General features: G+C 42.0%; 1 protein-coding gene across 1 annotated transcript in view; it reads left to right on the forward strand.

Annotated features, from left to right (window-relative positions):
* Window positions 1-20,719, forward strand: part of CDKAL1 (CDK5 regulatory subunit associated protein 1 like 1) — a 489,452-nt gene that overhangs the window by 53,814 nt on the left and 414,919 nt on the right. The gene's annotated exons all lie outside the window — the stretch shown is intronic.

The following is a 20,719-nucleotide window of genomic DNA, read 5'->3' on the forward strand; positions in this document are numbered from 1 at the left end:
TTCTCCAGGCTAAGCAACCCCAGCTCCCTCAGCCTCTCCTCATAGGGCTTGCGTTCCAAACTCCCCACCAACTTTGTTGCCCTTTTCTGGACACACCCCAGCAAGTCAACATCCTTCCTAAACTGAGTGGCCCAGAACTGGACACAGTACTCGAGGTGTGGCCTAACCAGTGCAGTGTAGAGGGGCAGAATGACCTCCCTGCTCCTGCTGGCCACACTGTTCTTGATGCAGGCCAGGATGCCATTGGCCCTCTTGGCTGCCTGGGCACACTGCAGGCTCATGTTCAGCCTGCCATCGACCAGTACCCCCAGGTCCCCATTCTGAGAGCATGGTAGAAATGCCCCATACCGAAAGGAGCTGGATTCTGCATCTTTGGTGGATTTACTTGCTTAGTTTGGCGCAGTTGCATTTACACCTTATCTTTAAATAGAGGCAGCTTGAATGATGTCATAGAAAGCAAAACTTGACAGCAATAGGATTAGCATAAACACAAAAATCTTTGTCTTTTTTAGTGAGTGGTATTCATTTGGGATATATCTTGGTTTAAATTTCATCTCAGTTGCCTGTATGCTTTGTTTAAAGCCCCTGGACATCCCATCTGTGTTCAGCTAGTATTCTGAGAGATGCCTTGTTCTTCCCTACATATGCTGCCATCTTGACCTTCTTGAAGTCTTTTCTGCAGTGGTACAGTGTACAACAGAAGGTAATGGGTGAGGGCCCTGTTCCAGTTTTTCCCATGTGCTTTCCTCTCCGAATATGGTCCTCCTAGGAACTACAAATTGTTGTCTCACCTTCTGTCAAATGTGGAAGCCTCTCTTTTATCCTCTTGCCCTGTACAAAATTGTAAATTTGTTGGAAGAAAAGCTGAGCAGGGTTTTAAGTTAATCATGGCGGTGACTTCATCTTTACCACATAGACCAAACATGTATTGTGTATTTTAGCAGTACAGCTCATCTCTCTTGCAGAGCGAAAAAGATACAAAGAGTCATCTTCTGCTCTCTGATGTGGCTGAACGTGGCTTTGTGAGCATTACAAACACCTCAATCTACTGAAAAGTATCTGTTTTTTAGCTTGATGGCTCTGATGCAAGAGCAGCGACAACTGAAGTTGTGTTTGTACCTAATTTTGTTTCAAAATATTGGGCTGTTGAGGATCTGTTTTGCAAACAACTTGGTTATCCAGACTGTGGGAAGAGGGTAATAGTACCCTTGAAGGCTGTCTCAGTATACGTTATCTGTACGAGTCAGAGTCTTGTGACTCAAGATTACTTTTTTTTCTGTGATGTTTAGCATCTGTTCCTTGAGATTAAGTAGCTGTTCCATTTTTCATTATAGGTATATGATTGCAACTATTAGTCAGAGCTGTAGCTTTTAAGGCCTATTTTACATTGTAGAGATGTAATTGAAGGCATTATTTAAGTATTAATCTAACCAGTCATGCTTATAATTCTCTAATGTATAAGTAGCAAACTGCATTTCAATATAGATAGCTTCTTAAGTGTATATTGAGAGTGACTTCATGGTAGCACAACTTCCTCTATGGTCAAATGAATTTCTGCAACTTAAATGTTTTGCTGTTAGCTACTTAATGCTGTAGTTGCACATTGATGTTCAGGCAGCAGCAGGCTACATAATTCTGTCTGTCCATCTGTTTCTGCTTGAGTTTATCATCTCATTGGTTGGGCCAACTGACTGCTTTCTAACTTGGATGTTCGTGGAAAATTGAGTGTCTGCAACAATGTAAGCCAGTCTTAGATGGTCAAGCAGTTGTTCCACTTCACCCCAGCTGCAAGCTACCTGCACTACTGAGAGAATCAGTCTGCTGTCTTTACCAGGTGGGATTATGATGTACCTAGGTCTAGGCTTCCTATTAAGAGAGACGTGGACATATGGGAGAGAGTCCAGCAAAGGACTGTGAAGACCGTTTAGGGACTAGAGCATCTCCTATGAGGAGAGATCTGGGACTGTTCAGCCGGGAGCAGAGAAGGCTCAAGGGGATTTCATCAATGTGTATAAAATACCAAAATGGAGAGTGCAATGAGGACAGAGCCAGGCTCATTCCAGTAGTGCCCAGCAGCAGGACTAGAGGCAATGAGCACAAACTGACACATAGGAGACTCCCTCTGAACATCAGGAAGCCCTTTTTTACTGGGAGGGTAACTGAGCACTGGTACAGGTTTCTCAGGAAGGTTGTGGAGTCTTCATCACTGGAGATACTGAAGAGCTATGTGGTCACAGTCCTGAGCAGGTTCAGGTGACTTCCAGAGGTCCTTTCCAATTGCAACCATCTGTTGGCTTTTTTAGCTACTGGGGAATCTCTGCTGTGGCTTCCAGCATGTTTTGTAACATGGAATTTGGGTTGGAGGATGTGTTTATGCTGTATGAAAGCAACCATCTTAAACCAGTCCAAATTTTGTGTGATAAACAAGCTTCTGGTGAGTTCTGTGATGCTATAGCTAAGCTTTTCAAGCATCTGCAGTAGTTGGTTTAATGGTAGTTCAGAGGTGTGTAACCACCCTGTGTTTATAGTCTTACTTGGAGCAATGCAAGATCTGATCAGATGAATTGTGAGCTCTGGTCATGTCCATTGTGAAAGCAGTTTTCTCTTTTAGCAGTGTATTGCAATAAAGTGAAAACAGGTCTGCAAAACACATGAAAAACATCCTACAGCAGAAAGTAAATACTTTCTTAAGCAAAATGTTCCATTTCCCCCCCTTTCTAGTCTTCACACTGATTAGTATTTTTATTTTATGAGGTACCTCCAGTATTGCAAACTTAGTTTTTGATTCTTTTCTGTAGTGATGTTCTAAGTATACTTTAAAGACTTCACATGTTTTCTTCAACTGATCTGAAGCTTGCTTTGTGCAGTCCTCCTCCTATTTTGGAGCAAATTGGTCTGCAGCAGCACTTACCACCCAGTGACAGTCTTTTGGTTTCCCATACTGATGAGTTTCTCCTTGATGGACAAGAATGCTCCCTTAGAAATTCTTGCTGTGTCAGAATGCTGTCATGTCTGGGTAAAATGGTGATGCTTCTAATGGGGTGTACGTGGAAGTACTTGTATATTTTTCCCACAATAATCACAGTTAGCAGGTAGGCTCTTAACTAATTACCAAGTGCTTTGACGTGGTGGTAGTGTGCTAAGCCTATCCTGGGATCTTTAATGTGTCTAAACTAGGAATTAACTACCTGTATATGATTGCTATGGGGAAGAGGGGAAAAAAGATTGCTGAAGAATATTTATCTAGCAAAAGACAACTTCAGTTTCAGTATTCAGTGTGGTTTTGGTCTGAGCCTGAGAGTTTGTTTATTTATTTGCAGTTTGCTAGATGCACTTAGGTGACACAAGCTTTTAATTTAAACTCAAAGATTTGAATGTCTTATGTCCATCAGCTCTCCTGTTTGTTGGGGGAAGACAGACAAATATTTGGTTTGGGATTCCAGATCCTATTTATGTTGTCAGAAGCAATGCTCAGTTGAATTGTAATGTGTTACACAGCTTGTGCTTTCTTGACTTCTGTGACAGAATATTCCACAATGTATTGTAACCTGATGTAATGCAAGATACTTGGGGAGTAAGAGACGTTATCTGGAGCAAACACCAACCTGTGCTTGACATTTGTGAGCTGGTTCATTAATCAGCCAACATGTGTGCTCGCAGCTCAGCAACTTTCAAACATCTTAAATACTAATTTCAAGTGACAGAAAAGCAATGAGAACAGGAGGAAGGTTTTAACATATCTGAGTCAATTAATTGTTTTCAGGTAATAGCAGCTAAACATTGGTTTTATTTTGTACATTTTTAAAGGTTATTGTATTTTTTTAAGATGCTTTCTGAGGTGGTGAAGAATTTCATTTGTATTCACCCTCACTTGATTTGTCCACTGCTATTGTGAGGAGCCTTGGTGGTTGTTCCTATTTTTATTCTGATTCCAAGATGGTTAATTACCTTTGAAGTACTAACAGTAGATTTTGAAAATACACCTTGTAAGTCTTATAAAATCTGTACCACAGTTAACAGGTAAGGCTGATATTGATTTATTGGATAATCAAGTGTAGTTGAAGTAGATGTGATTTTGGATGCACAGACACAAGCTCTGAAATAGTAGCAACTGAATTCAAAGTAAATACAGGCTGAGAAATGCTGCCCAGCCACATATTCCTGAAGAAAAAGCACACCTGGTACTTATGAAGTGGAGAGTGATAAGGATGATGAAGTGATTATCTTTGGAGGAAGAAGAAAACCTTCAGCTTGTTTTGCGTGGATGATGATAGGAATTTTTTATGCAGTGTGAATGGTGCAGTATCCCAGAGTCTCAGTTTTCTGTGAGGTGGGTTGTAGCTGATCTGGTTTCCAAAGGTGATGAGTTTTCACACCTGTCTAGTGGAGTAGTGGGGATGGCTAGTTTGGGTTTTGTGGTGTGTGTAAAGATACTCTGTTAGGTAGGTGTCACTGGCCAAGGGCTCTGTTTTGCACATCTGGAAATATTACTGGATGCTGGGTAGCTAAGGGTGCTGATGAAATAAGGGTGCATAGCAAATTTTGCCTCTATAATACAATACAGACCACTTAAATACTTATGTTAAAACTGAAGTCTTCCTGTGAACCTGAGGATGGGATCTACTGAATATTTGCTTTTAACAGATGGTAGGGTTCCGTTTCCTAGGCAATACTCAACTCTTCATAGAATAGAATAAACCAGGTTGGAAGAGACCTTCAAGATCATTGTGTCCAACCTGTCATCCAACACCACCTAATCCACTAACCCATGCAACCAAGCACCCTGTCAAGTCTCCTCCTGAACACCTCCAGTGATGGCGACTCCACCACCTCTGCGGGTAGTCCATTCCAGTGGGCAATCACTCTCTCTGTGTAAAACTTCCTCCTGACCTCCAGCCTGAACCTCCCCTGGCGCAGCCTGAGACTGTGTCCTCTTGTTCTGGTGCTGGCTGCCTGGGAGAAGAGCCCAACCTCTGCTTGTCTACAACCCCCCTTCAGGTAGTTGTAGAGAGCAATAAGGTCACCCCTGAGTCTCCTCTTCTCCAGGCTAAGCAGCCCCAGCTCCCTCAGCCTCTCCTCATAGGGCTTGTGTTCCAAACCCCTCACCAACTTTGTTGCCCTTCTCTGGACATGCTCCAGCACGTCAACATCCTTCCTAAATTGAGGGGCCTGGAACTGGACGCATAGTCTGCAGAAGACTCCTGTGTGTCCTTGGAAGGGGGAATGTTCTGCTTGGCTTTTACTTGCTTTACTTGAATGGATTAAAGTGATTAAATTCTACCACCTAATGTGATTTCACTAATCATCTGTTTCAAATGGATTGATCAATAAGCATGCCTTGCTCACATGTTCTAGTGACACTTTTTCTAGCCATTTATTTTGTACAGGTTTTATTGTGGCTAATAGTATGTTGAAAGAAGTATACCCTTCTGTGGTTTTATCCTGTGCTTCCTAAACACATTCTTAAGCTGAGTCTTTTTGTCTTTCTAATCTGAAACAAGCCTTATGAAAATTCAGAAGCTGTTGGTGTCATCTTTGATGTATTTTTGACACACACTTGTTGCCCATACTTTAGTCTGAGCATAATGATGAAAGATCTGTACCTTTTCAGTGCATGCCTTTAACTTTTTGAAATAGTTTAAGCCTTGCATGAATTTCTTCAAGTTATGGCCTGCCTGAAAGCACTGAATCCTCTAATAAACTTCCTCAAATAGCTCAGTCTTCTGATGACCCTCTAAGTGTCTAGAAGTAATGTTTAAGAATGCCAAAGCACATCTGTAGTAATTGCTACTGCACAGCATTTTTAAAGTCCCTGTCAGAAAGGAGAGTGACTCACCTGGTAAGGCTCTGCTTTTAAGATTAAGTTTTAAGGGAAAAAGATTAAGTGTCTATTATACTGCAAAAAGAGTGGAGAGCAGAAAGAGATGAAGTCACTCAAGGCTTTGAATAGGGTCTAGTATATTATTTGTCATAAGTGCTGTATACTGCTCTTTAAGCATAATGCCTTTGGGCAGACATCAAGTTGAGGATTCCCCTGCTTGCTGCAGAGGGTGTTGGGGTAGATGACCTTCGGAGGTCACTTCCAACCCAGACCATTCTATGGTAATGCTGGACCTCAAATTCCTCAAGAAAAATTGAGAATATTCCAAGAATCTTGAGTCTGTTCAGAGCTGCAGACATTTGATTTTCAGTTGCTTTTGCACAGTGTTAAAAAAGGTTTCTTCAGTCTCTCTGCTGTAGTGTGATCTTGTTTCTACTTCATAACATGGGCTAACTTACAATTAATGTGTTTTCAGGCAAGACATTTTTCAGGAGGTTATGCCTGTTGTCTTGAGTGTTTGCCTTGGTCTGGGGATTTAGAATAGAATAGAATAGACCAGGTTGGAAGAGACCTTCAAGATCATCGCGTCCAACCTATCATCCAACACCACCTAATCAACTAACCCATGCAACCAAGCACCCTGTCAAGTCTCCTCCTGAGCACCTCCAGCGATGGCGACTCCACCACCTCCCTGGGCAGCCCATTCCAATGGGCAATCACTCTCTCTGTGTAAAACTTCCTCCTAACCTCCAGCCTAAACCTCCCCTGGTGGAGCCTGAGACTGTGTCCTCTTGTTCTGGTACTTAATTGTGCTTGATGTAAGTAATCGCATTTGTGGAAGAATTTAGGTTCTGTCTGCAGTTTACTACATTCTGTCTGTAGTTTACTACATTTGATTTCAATGATTTTGATGATCCTGGAGCAATTGAGAATCTGGGGATGATACATAATGTGACAAAGATACACGTCTCAGCATGAAGAATACAAATAAAATTCAGATAAATACAGCAATTCACTGAAATGACCATTTGTAGTGCTGTGAGAGTAGACCTGCTCTAGGTTGTTCCCTGCTTGTAAGAAAGGTACAAGAAAAATCTTGGGTTTGACCTGACTGGGGTGAAAGCTGTGTTTTCTATTTATTTTTATTTCCCAAGCAATTAAAATAGAAGTTAAGACAATGCTATTGTTCAGAAAACAGCATTATGGGGTGATTCTGAAATACTGGGTCACACAGAACTGCCAACTTCAATGTAAAATTGGGAATTGCTTTCATTGTCCATACAGGGCTCTGTGGTCTCCGCATCAGCAGCCAAGCTGTGTGGATGGTCCCAGACTGTGCAGGACTTCTGTATTTAAGGGCAGCTGGTATACTCAGCTGGCAGCTGAGTGTACAGACATAGCAGAGTGCCAGCAGTCTGGAGAGTCTAGAAGAAAAATCACCCTATGTGGGGCAGTCTAAAAGCTGCAGATGTTTGGGGCTCAGTTCAGGGTTCTGAAGACTTGAGTTTTGGACATGGAGCTTGGATAGAAATTCTCAAAGTCTGCTGACACTGCTGGAGCTGAAAGTGAGTTTTCTTACCAAGAGATGCTAGGAGGCCTGGCATGATTGGGTAATTGTGGGGTGGTGGACCCTGAAAACACTTGCGTTGCAGGCAGGCGGTCTGATAAAGGAGCTTTGGAATGGCAAGCACAGGAGCTTCTGTAGTGAAGTGGATGTGTTCACAGTTTTACAGCTAATACATTTTGGAAAAACAGATTTGTTCATAGCCACTTCCAACACTGTGTTAAGTGCTGGATGATTAATGGAGAGAACACTGCATGTCAATGTAAAACTCGGTGGTAAATTAATAGCTACTAAAAACCTATGAGAAATAAAGTCCTGTGGTGTCTCTTTTGTGAATATACTGTTAACATGTGTTTGAATACAGATTTTCTTAAGTAATATTCTTCTTAATCTGAGTTAAGTAAAGATTACAGAATCACAGAATATTAGGGGTTGGAAAGGACCTCTAGAGATCCAGTCCAACCCTCCTGGCAAAGCAGGATCACTTAGGGCAAGCCACACAGGAATGCGTCCAGTTGGATCTTGACAGTTTCCAGAGAAGGAGCCTCCACAAACTTACTGGGCAGCCTGCTCCAGAGCTCTGTCACCCTCACACCAAAGAAGGCTCTCCTCATGTTGAGGAGGAGCTTCCTGTGCTCCAGTTTGTGTCCATTGTTCCTTGTGCTGTTACTGGGCACCACCAAAAAGAGCCTGGCCACTTCATCTTGACACTCACCCCTCAGATATTTGTATAATGTTGTGAGGTTGTATTGACAGGCTGAATTCCCAGCTGTGTTTCACTTTGGACACATCCTGACTGCTAGCCTGTGAGGTGACCCTAAAGCTTAATCAATATCTTTATTTCTCTCTTGCTGGACATGTCCTGACAAGGTCTCTCTTGTGATTTCCCTCCCCACCCCTTTTACCTAGGCAGATCTGTTAATGCGCTTGCAGGCTGTCCTGTTTTCTTAGGATTATTGTTTCAAGGCCAGTGGAAATAAAAGCCAAGCAAATACCATATAACCCCGTGATGTGAAGGTAGGTAGTCTAGGCTTTCCATACAGTCATGGACCTCCTGCTTTCCTCTATTGCCACTGCACCACTTCCCTTTATATTTATCAATGCTTTATTCATTTTACTTAGGCCTTGCTCTTCTGAAACGTTGAAAAGACTGAAGGTGTGGTAAGCTGGCTTTATTACGTCTTCTCCTACTGGAAGTGATTATTAACCCTTATGGTTATGACCAATTACCATTTTTATCTCCATATTTTAAAAGTGAAGGAGATAAAACCCAAACTTGTTTGCATTCAGGGTTTGGCTTTTTTGTTTGTTTTGGTTTAAGGTTTACCACTAGGGTTCACCAAAAGCTTTCTCAAAAACAATGTCAGTATCAAGTGAGTAGATAAAGTGCCAGAGTGGAGTGAGTTTTCTGACTTGTAGAAACTTGATATGCTGTTTTTAAAATTCATCTTTGAAAGCAAAGAAAAAGTAAATTAGAGATCCTGCTCTAAATGAAAACATCTGTAAGGCAGTGAAGTCATAAGATACAAGCACACAGAGGAAGATAGTGATCATGGGAGAGATTAAACTTCAGATTAAACTTCAGCTATCAACATGGAAAAAGAAATTTGCATAAAGGTCCCTCTTACAGCAGAGAATGTAAAATAAATTGTGGTTAACTATAGGCTTTGAAGTCTTAAGAGTAAGGGAAGTATCTTCAGTCTACTGAAAGGAAGGAGGTGAAAATGACTTCTGAAATATCTTGGCTACTTTGAGCTTATGTAATGAAATGTACTTTTCTGTCCTTGCTTCTTACCTCGCCTTCAAAGTAGGGAAGACAAAGGTAAAGACACTCCCTGTGTGGAGCCTGGAAGGAATAGACAACACAAAAAAGTGTGATTCCTTATGCCATTGTCTTATGGAGGTCACCTATTGTATCTCCTGCCTTTTCCTTGAAGGAAATGGGAAACTGCTAAACAGCATTGTTCACTCTGAAGTGCAGCTCACTCTGCTGTAACACATCAGCATCACTTCTGGTGGCGGTGCTTGAAATCTTGATGTTGCTTTCAAATAAGATGAGGAAATAGATCCTCACAGGCCCCTGTACCTTCTCTTGTTTGTCAGAATGATCTCCCTTTTATTTTTGGGAGCTGCTGTTCTATCAAATACATAAACAGTGCCTCACATTAGTGTTTGATCAGTTTGTGTTTCAGGATGGGACCATAAAGCCACAACTGTTTATGCAAAATTGGCATACATGAACTTTTGCAACTCTTTTCAAGTTTTAAAATGGGCCTATTTTATTGTGTACAGCCTCAGTGATACTGGAAGACTATGTGCTGCTTGTGTTATTTGTACAAAAACACACTACAGGAACCTAACAGAACTGGCTTCCTCACAGAACTACAAAATAAATCTCTGATCAAGGTTTGGAATAAATTGAATGAAGAAATTGTCAGGCTGTAATGAATCTCTTTGTATTGGTACAGAAATATTCAACTTCTTTAAGGGCCTACTTTTGAGTGGCCAAGGTCTTGTTTTAATTCTGTCCACACCCATTCATGTAGTTAGCAGCTGTTATCCACACAGGCACAAAAAACGTTGAAGAAAAGGTCTGAATGGCTAATGAGATTTAGGAGGGACACAACTGCTGTAGGATCTGCATGGGCTGGGGTGTCTGTCCAGTATGAGTCAGGGCATGGGGAAAAGGCAGGAGGGGCAAGTGGCTGGGATGCATGTTTGCACATCTGCCTCTCTTTGGTCATTGTTTTTCTTTCTCAGTGCATCTTTGCTCTTCTCCCATGAATAGACGCCCTTGCTATGCTGGCTAAATGAGCAGAGAACTGCTTTGTCCTGAAGGTTTGTAGACTAAACCTAATCAAAACCTGTTGGTGGGATTTTGTGGAGAACTTGTGCTGCTGGTTGCTGCACTGCATCTGTTGGGTGTTTGTGTAAAGAGTGAACTTTTAATTTCCGCTGTGCTCAGTCTGAGGCTTTCACAAGCACTAAATTCTGCTGATAATCTGAACTGGGGATGATGGCTGGGAATTAACCGCAGCAAAGGCTTATCTGGCTGCTGGGTATGGTACCTTAAGCCCATATCTCCTGCTTTTCAGAAAACTGATAAAGTAGCAAATAGATGAGGTGTGAAGGTAGTTCTGAGAAAGTCAATAAATAGCTGGAAGCTACAATTTAATAAGTGTTTGGACATATCTGGCTCAAATAGATTATATATTTTAACTCTTAAAAATGATAGATGGGACCTAAATCCATACTCCCTGTGGCATTAGGTATCAGGAGAAATAAGTCTGTGCCTTTAGGTATCAGGAGGAGTAAGTGGAAGCAAGGCATTTGAAATCAATAAATTGCTTCTAGGTGCAACTTAATGCAGACAGAATTTAGAGAAAAAAAGATTGTGAAACAGATACAGGAATAAAATTTAGCTTTTAATTTGCAGACTACAGCAAACCCATAATCCTGGCTCTTGTGAAAATGAATGGAGATTAGGAAGTTATGGAAGTGAGGAAGTTCAGTGCCATGGGCCAACTTACTTACTTTTTCAGTACACCTATTCTGTAAATCTGTGGAGTGAAGTTGCTCTCCAGATCCCCATTATGCTTTTATGGTCTCACTAAAGGCATTTGATTACCTAAGATCTACTTTATAGACCATTTGAAGCAAACAGTCTTCCTCATTTGCTTGGCTGTATTTGAGAAGTCTTCTCTGCTTTTGGCTTCCTTTTTCGTTTTCTATGTAGTTTTGGCTTGGAGGGACTAGAAGTGGAAGGCTTCACTGAGTGGGTGCCTCAAGTGATGCCACTGCATTTTATGAAGGCCTTTGGTTTGTGCCTTCCGCGCCAAGCACATCAGGTTGTTACCTGGGTGCATGATAGGATTGAAGCAGCCCTCAATTTATATTTAATTCTCTTCCCCCAACAGATACAGTAAGAGCCCTTTAACATTTTATTAGCTCTGCAGATAGAAGCATTTAAGTGAGGCCTATCAGAGCATTACACCTCAGGGAGATTAAAATGATCTTCCTGGGGCAGATTCCAGTCCATCTTTCTCGATTCTGAAATATTTATTACTGTTTACTGCAAAGTCATATGGAATCATGACATGTACAGAAACCCATAAAAATTTCATTTTTTTTTAATTCACTTTTGGCTTTGCTGTCAGCATGTGAAAATAGCTGCTTGCTTGACTGCAGTGTGGGTTTTTTTTAACCTTAAAACATCATAATGTGGAATATTTTCACATAAGGAGTTTAGACAACATTTCTGACTTGCATTTTGTGCCTCGCAGGCCACAGCATCATCAGTTTCCCTTAAATTTTACTAGTTGCTGAAACTCTGATCTGGGAAACATAATCAAATCTTCTTAAGCACTTCTTATATGTAAGCTTTCCTCCTGGATTATAGATAGAGCAAGTGGAGATTGTGAAGCATTGTACCAAAAATGAGAAGTGAGCTGTGTGAAAGTTAGAGATTCTTAAGCTCACACAAATGTCATCTTTCTAAGGCAATAGTTAGACTTCAGAAGATGCTCAAAGTAAGTGACACATCTACAAGATTCATTTGAGCAGTCTGTGGGTGGGGGTCCATAAGATCTGTTGTAATCTGGTTCTGGGGGGAGTTTGTTTGGTTGATTTTGTTGTTTGTTTTGGTTTTGTTTGTTTACTGTGTCACATAGAAAATACTCAGTTTAATCTGCTGATCAATGCTTTGTGTTGATTTGCTGTGCTACCCAAATTACAGAAGGGCTGTTTTTCAGACATCCCTTAAAATCTGCTTTCAGAATTACTGGAGGTCACTGGTCTAGCCTGCAAATGGTGTAGACTGAAGTAGCTTGTGCTTATGGCTTTGTGTTTAGGATGAAGCCAAGGCAACTTGGCAAAGACCTTGGCTTATTTGCATAGACATTCTGTGTGGCTCGGTCAAGCTACAGAAATTCTGAGACTACATGTCTATGTTTACAAGATGAAAAGGAATTGGTGTAGGGCTGGGTGCGTATTTAATGTGTGGGTGCTGAAGGCAAATCAGCTAATATTTGCAATGTATTTTGGAAGTCTTGCACAATGCTATCGACTAAACTTCTTTTGTTCGTGGTTAACTTCCAAGTGGTAGTGAGTAAGGTAGTCTGTATTTGCTCATTTGAATAACTCCTGTGTTTTGCGTGTGGAGCTGTACGTAGGGAGTGCAGAGACAAAGCGCTGAACCGTGCTGCGTGTGCTATTTTTGGAAGATCAAGCAGCCTTAAGACTTGGAGGGGGAGGAGGAGTTTTCTGGGATTTTTCCAATTTCTGTCAGCAAAACAAATTCTACCCTCATTAATCATCAGAATGAGTCGTTGGAGTTATTTGTGTGTCGTAGTGTAGCTTGGCTAAAATAAGCTGCTTGACCTTGTTTCTAATGTAGTGGGGACTTTCCCCGTGAGACTGATGAATCACTCATTAGTAGTCTTCATACTGAAATTATTTACAGTGATCATGAAGGCTTCAGTGAAGTGAAAGGAGCAGTTGACTCTTGAAATGCATGAGCTCAATAGCAGCATGAAATCCTCCCTTGAGAGCACCATGCAGTGACATCCACATCTGCTGCTGCCCAGGATAGTTTGGATGCCTTAACATGAGGTGGTACTGCTCTGAGCAGCCCCTGACTATGCTTATGCTTTCTGTTGACACACCTCTGTTGTTGTTTTAAGGTCTTGTTTTGTTCAAGGTATTGTTGTGTGACCCATCTTTCTCAAAGTAGTGAAATTTTAATTTTGAAGGCATAAGCTGAAGCTCAGGCTGCCTTTTCCATCTTTGGCATATAGCACTAAATACAGAGAAACCTTTTACTATTTGTCAACAACCAAGAAAAACACCCTATCAAGTCTCTTCCTAAACACCCCCAATGATGGTGACTCCACCACCTCCCCAGGCAGCCCATTCCAATAGGCAATCACTCTCTCTATGAAGAATTTCTTCCTAACATCCAGTCTAAGCCTCCCCTGGTGCAGCTTGAGACTGTGTCCTCTTGTTCTGGGGCTGGTGGCCTGGGAGAAGAGGCCAGCCCCCACCTGGCTACAACCTCCCTTCAGGCAGTTGTAGAGAGCAGTAAGGTCTCCCTTGAGCCTCCTCTTCTCCAGGCTAAACAACCCCAGCTCCCTCAGCCTCTCCTCATAGGGCTTGTGCTCCGAACCCCTCACCAATTTTGTTGCCCTTCTCTGGACACACTCCAGCAAGTCAACATCTTTCCTAAACTGAGGGGCCCAGAACTGGACACAGTACTCAAGGTGTGGCCTAACCAATGCAGTGTACAGGGGCAGAATGACCTCCCTGCTCCTGCTGGCCACACTGTTCCTGATGCAGACCAGGATGCCATTGGCCTTCTTGGCTGCCTGGGCACACTGCAGGCTCATGTTCACCCTCCTGTCAACCAGTACCCCCAGGTCCCTCTCTGCCTGGCTGCTTTCCAGCCACTCTGACCCCAGCCTATAGCACTGCATGGGGTTGTGGCCAATGTGTAGAACCTGGCACTTAGGTGTTTTTGTTCCTACTCATTTGATGTTTTCAGAGAACAATCCTGCACATTTCCTTTGGTGCTAGAGAGATAGATCCTTGTAAAGCCTGTCTGTAGTCCAGCAGTAGCTGCTCTTGTGATGTATACCTAATTACGAATTAATGCAATAAAAATACACAACGTTTTAAAACCAGGAGAAGACAGCGAAACTTACTTGCACAATTAGCTCCGTAATGGGAATGGTAATGGAGAATAGAAATAGCAGCTTTGCATATTTGCAGTGTCAATCTGGGAAGGAGGCATGATGGGAGAATTTTTTTGGCTTTTAAATGCAGAGCTCCCTTCATTGCCTGCTTTGATAAGCAGCCTGTCCTTCCTCATGGAACTTAAATAACATATTAGCAGGGTGAATTGAGTTGTTGTTTTCTTGTTTGTTGTGGATGAAGTAATTTGCTGTGACCAGAGTATCTCAGAAATTCAATAAGAAAACAGAAGTCATGTTGCATTTAAGTTGACCCTTTTACATCCTAGTACTGCTGGTAATGAGTGGTAACAGGTTGCCCAGGGATGTGGTTGAGGTCCTGTCCCTGGAGACATTCAAGGTCACACTTGATGTGCCCTGGGCAACCTAATCTAGTTGGAGGTGTCCCTGCTGACTGGAGGAGGAGTGGACAAGATGACATTTGAGGGTCCTTTCCAACCTGATGCAACCCATGAATATGTAAGGGATGAGTGGGGCTGCACTGAAAGACACTTGCACTCTGCAGATTTAGTACTTTCATCATGCATGTGACTGTTTTGCCTGGTAGACCTTCAGAGGGTGGGAGCTGATAATGTGGCTCTGAAATTTCAACCAAATGTCATCTGTGGAATTCATAACTTGTGGGTTTGATTTGTAGCTGCTGTTGACAGAGGAGACTAAGGGAAAGTGCTTATTTGTTTGGAATCTTTTCTGTAACATTTTATATGAAAACTGTTAATTCTGTCTGATGTGAACCAGCAATGGTAACTATATCATGTGACAAGGAAAGGTCTGAAAAGCACACACACAAAAATTTACAAAGTCTGCTTTGTTGTGCTCTTCTCAACTTTGTTGTGCATTTTTTTCCTCTGCCAAGCAAAGCCCATTGTCTAGAAGCAAGTAACCAAACTTAATGTCCCTAGGGGAAGATGTACCTTCTTTCTGCACTGATGATTCACAGCATTTCTGAACTAATATTTATGGAAGAGATTCTTTCCCAATACTTGCTGAGGGCCCTTGATGCCCAGTGACCCAGGAGAACATTAAATTAACCAGCACCTAATTTCAGTGATGCAGGGTGTAAGAGTGGGTTTCTGTGACACAGGAATGTTGAAACAAGTAAGAAGTTTGGTAACTTTGTTCCAGTCAAGATGCTGGATGACTTTTGTAAGTGGCTGAGAGATGTCCTCATGCTTAGATTTTTGTGTCTTTTGGTGCGAGATGATTCACATGGAGTCCAGTTGTGAGCACATGCTCTAGATACCATGACTTGAGGGTTACTGGCTTCAGAGCATAAAATGTGAAGCAGGGGATCGAGGGAAGGGGACAAAGTTGTTTTGGAAGTGAGAAGGCACAAGATAAATTGTTAACAGGGAGGTCCAGAAATGGGAACAGGGGCCATAAAAACAGAAATTGGAGATATATTTGTTGTGTAAGAGTTAGAAGTAAAGGCAAACCAGAAAGGGCAAGAAGGAAAACTCACAGAGAGCTTAGAACAGGGTAAAGGTAGCTGGAGAAAGGCTATGGGAGAGTCTTCTCCGTTAGAGAAGGACCTTATTTCTGCCTCAAGTTACACAGGTTCATGTATAGGATTTAAAAGTATGTGCTACAAAGTAGGAGCCATGTTCTTTGAGTAATCAGTGCTGAGCAAATCTAATAGTGGTTTCAATGATACACTGAATAAAGCAAAGAGAGACTGTTCTTTCAGGACTACTTCCCTCTGTTTCTTGTACTTCAGTACTCTGTGTGCTTTGATTTTTTTTTTTTTTTAATTATTATTAATTAATTTATTTTGTAAATCTTTTTTTTTCAAGGATATGTGGTTTTGGGGGGGGAACTGAAAACCAAACTTTTGAAAAAGAGTCCAGAGGAAAAAAGACTTAAGTTGAAATACCAGGGCAGAACCAAGTCAACTCTGCAATTTTCAACTGCCAGCATTACTGCAGTCCTCTCAGCTTCTCCTGACTGATGATTCCTAAAATGATAACAAACCCCAAAATGCTAATAAGGAAAGCAGTGTAAATATTGTTTTCCTCTGTAGGTACACTGATGTTTCAGACTCTTGACATTTTATCCTCACAGTATTGCATAACGCAGCCAATTCATGTTTTCCAGAGCTTCCCAATTAAGTTAAGTATTCAGAAGTTTCCATGACCTTTAGGTTTCTTTGTAGTCTGTTGTTTTGCAGAGTATGATAGACTGTGGTTTACTCCCAGTGTAGCCTTTCTTTTATGGAAAAGATGTCACAATGCAGAAAGGCCATGGTTTTGAGTTGTGTTTTTGAGCATTTAATCCAATGCTGATTGGTCATAACGTTTTTTCCCCCCCTCCTCCTTTTTTTCTCCCCCCATAAAAATGTCTTAACATACTGGAAGCTGTTTAAGTAGCTCATAAAAAAAAATGGTCAGCAGCAAACAAACAAAAAAAGGCACCAAGAAGCTATCATTACATTGAACAGATGACAAACTGAAGAAATAAGATCTCCTTAGAGAAATTTATTGGAGGATTTAGAAAAGGGCACCTGTACCTCATATTCACTACTGCAATTGATGTTCACTGTGCTTGTGGTTCTTGCTTCAGTTTTGCTTATCATGGTATATATGACTTGCTGTAAAACCTTCTGTAAAGGTTAGATTGTCCTTCTCAGTCAGATCTATGAGAGCTCCCAAACACAAAACTTTGTTCTTCACTGAAATTCTGGAGATTTCTTAGAAGCCTTATTATCTAATGGATGGTTTTGAGAATGATGGGCATCAACCTACTGAATGAACAAATCCCATTTTCTCTGGAACCTTGCAAGGTGGAAAAGCTGGAAAAGGTGGCAGGTGGAGACCTTCCAAGGAAGGGTGCATAGGCTACCTTAGTAGGTACAGTGCTGTTTACCATCTAGATCTAAATGCTTAAGTGTCTGTCGTCCTGGAGTAAAACCAGGAATACCTGAGGTCTGTTTGCCCCTGACCATGTAAGCATACATTTAAAAGCCTGTCAGAACTATTTTACTCTTTGTTTGGGCACACTGAGCACTAGCAACTACTCATGTCAGAATACTGGTTAATGTATACACACACATATATAGCCAGTCCCTTCAGTCCTCCGTCCAGGGTAAAGAACCCAGTGTTGCTTAATATTCAGTAATTATGGAGCCTCAAGGTCTTGTCCATACATGCCAACTTGGATCTCATGTTTTGGTCCGTGTTTGTTTCAGCATGACCATCAAGGCTAGTGTAAGTGCATCAAAAGCTCTCAAAGCAAAACATGACTGCTAACAAGTTCCCTCTGCAATGTTGTAAACGTGAGACCTGATACAAAATTGGCTTGTTGGTCACTCATGTTTTAAACCAAAATTTCCTTCAGGAAATACAGTAGTTAGCAGTGAGTCTATATTAGTGCATCTCATTCTTTTAGGTATGTTCAGTGAAAGAAAGAATTCAGTTATCGTTTTGAAGACTTGTGGTATGAACTCTTAGTAAATACACACATGCATGTGCATACATACATGAGCTGTATATATGCTCATGCATAGCAGACCTTATATGTAAATAAGAAATAAAGCTTTAAAGAAACATAGAATAGAATAGAATAAACCGGGTTGGAAGAGACCTTCAAGATCATGGTGTCCAACCTATCAACTAATCCAACACCGTCTAATCAACTAAACCATGCAACCAAGCACCCTATCAAGTCTCCTCCTGAACACCTCCGGTGATGGTGACTCTACTACCTCCCTGGGCAGCCCATTCCAATGGGCAATCACTCTGACTGTGTAGAATTTCTTCCTAACATCCAGTCTAAACCTCCCCTGGCACAGCCAGAGATTGTGTCCTCTTGTTCTGGTGCTGGCTGCCTGGGAGAAGAGACTAACCCCCACCTGGCTACAACCTCCCTTCAGGCAGTTGTAGAGAGCAATAAGGTCACCCTGAAGTCTCCTCCAGGCTAAGCAACTCCAGCTTCCTCAGCCTCTCCTCCTAGGGCTTGTGTTCCAAACCCCTCACCAACTTTGTTGCCCTTCTCTGGACACACTCCAGCAAGTCAACATCTTTCCTAACCTGAGGGGCCCAGAACTGGACACAGTACTCAAGGTGTGGCCTAACCAGTGCAGTGTAGAGGGGCAGAATGACCTCCCTGCTCCTGCTGGCCACACTGTTCCTGATGCAGGCCAGGATGGCATTGGCCCTCTTGGCTGCCTGGGCACACTGCAGGCTCATGTTCAGCCTACCATCAACCAGAACCCCCAGGTCCCTCTCTGCCTGGCCGCTCTCCAGCCACTCAGTCCCCACTTACATGGTCCATTTATCTGTTTCTGATAAAAGAATACTGTTGCTACCTTTCTATTTTTCTTAATTATTTTGTTGTTGTTGTTTTATTAGATGTATACATTAATGAGACTCCTTTTCCCAGAACTGCTGAGAAGATCCCATTCTGCAGAAGTCTTTATTCTGTGTTCTCTCTTTGGTAGAGAGTGAAACATAAGAAGGAAAGAATTTGAATATACCAGGGGTATTTATTTGTCCTGGGTGTAAAATATGTGCAAGTGTTGCAGTTGTGTCTCAAAATCCCAGTCAAGGAAGTAATATATTAACAGCCTGGAAATCTTAAGTTGCTGCATGAAGTTACTTCTGTTGAGTTAGTGTGTCTTTCCAGAATTAAATGTGGTGTTTTTCCAAATGCTGGTTGGAGTAAAGAAGGTTTATTTTTTCTTTATTAGAGAAATATTACGGAATCACAGAATCACACAGAATCACCAAGGTTGGAAGAGACCTCAAAGATCATCAAGTCCAACCTGTCACCACAGACCTTGTTACTAAACCATGGCACCAAGTGCCACGTCCAGCCCCCTCTTGAACACCTTCAGGGACGGTGACTCCACCACCTCCCTGGGCAGCCCATTCCAATGGTGAACGACTCTCTCAGTGAAGAACTTTCTCCTCACCTTGAGCCTAAACCTCCCCTGACTCAGCCTGAGACTGTGTCCTCTTGTTCTGGTGCTGGTTGCCTGGGAGAAGAGATCAACCCCTTCCTGGCTACAGCCACCCTTCAGGTAGTTGTGGAGAGCAATAAGGTCTCCCCTGAGCCTCCTCTTCTCCAGGCTAAACAATCCCAGCTCCCTCAGCCTCTACCTCATAGGGCTTGTGCTCAAGGCCTCTCCCCAGCCTTGTTGCCCTTCTCTGGACACGTTCAAGTGTCTCAGTGTCCTTCTTAAACTGAGGAGCCCAGAACTGGACACAGTACTCAAGGTGTGGCCTAACCAGTGCAGAGTACAGGGGCACAATGACTTCCCTGCTCTGGCTGGCCACGCTATTCTTGATGCAGGCCATATTGTCACTATGAGGCTCTCTCTTCCTTTTGCTGTGAAGATCATGGTACAGGAAACTGCAACCAAGCCTAGAATTGGTGTTCCCTGCATTAAGGCATCTCTCTTCTGAATAAAAACATCTCTTGAAAATCGTTATGCTCTGCAGTGATGTATGACTGCTGTTGAAACTCTTGTCTGTTAAACATACTCCCAGCCTCCTGTCTGACTTACAGCATTGGTCTCTTGTTATTTAGTTCCCCCACGATTCTCAGGTGGGCGTGTTATGGGTGTGGAGCTGAATTCACAAGCATTTTATGCTGCTGAAAAGGATAAGAAATAAGAATTTTGGCAGTGTTATTGGAAAACTGTTCAAGAAAATCTGTTTGTTTTCATACTTGGTGAATTTGATTATGCCAACACTTCAGGCTTTTTCTGATTTTGCTTTTTTCCACATCATTCCTAAAAATTACTGTGTTGTTTTTGTTTGTTTGTTTGGGGTTTTTTTTAACCTATAGTTACCTTTCTAACAGTAATGGTGTATTTATTAGTCTGAAAATGTTGGTCTCATGCAGCCTGATTTGGAGGAGGGATTCTTTGGCTTATTCCACTTTCATTTTGATTTCTCTATAGATTTAACTTTGAAGTTGGTCCTCCTTCTCAGCCTGTCAAGACAGGGTCAGACCTTGATGCATTTGCTTAACATATAAAATAGCTAAAGGTCTGAATGTTATTTTCGATACTTCCTTGTAGCCTTCCCTTATCATAGAAGTCAATGTTTGATCCAAGCCAATCAACGAAGATATTAGAATCCTTCTGAAAGTTCTCACTATGTAGCATGTATGTCCTTTGATTGCTGTTTTATGTTATTTTGATTTTACCCCCTTCCTAGGTTAAGTTCACAGAATCACAGAATAGTTTTAGTTGGACAAGACCTCTGAGGTCATCAAGTCTGGCTGTTGACCTAACACCAAAGTGGCCATTGAACCATGGCCCAAAGTGCCATGTCTGCATGTTTTTTGAATACCTCCAAGGACAGTGATACTCCACCACCTCCCCAAGCATTCTTTTCCAACACCTGACCACTCCTTTACTGAAGACATTTTTCTAATACCCAAACTTGAGGCCATTTCTTTTTGTCATCTCGCTCGTTGCTTGTGAATAGAGAACAACCACCATCTCACTACAGCCTCCTTTGAGGTAGTTCTAGAGGGCAGTGAGTCCTCTTCTGAAGGCTACACACCCCCAGTTTGTTAATGAAACCTACTTTTGTTGACCACTTAGCTTGAAAAGATCCTTTATGTATTACTGTGAGCTTT

The sequence above is a fragment of the Melanerpes formicivorus genome, unplaced genomic scaffold (assembly GCF_026170545.1).
Source record: "Melanerpes formicivorus ecotype bairdi unplaced genomic scaffold, bMelFor1.0.p_v2 SCAF_53, whole genome shotgun sequence".
Classification (NCBI taxonomy): domain Eukaryota; kingdom Metazoa; phylum Chordata; class Aves; order Piciformes; family Picidae; genus Melanerpes; species Melanerpes formicivorus.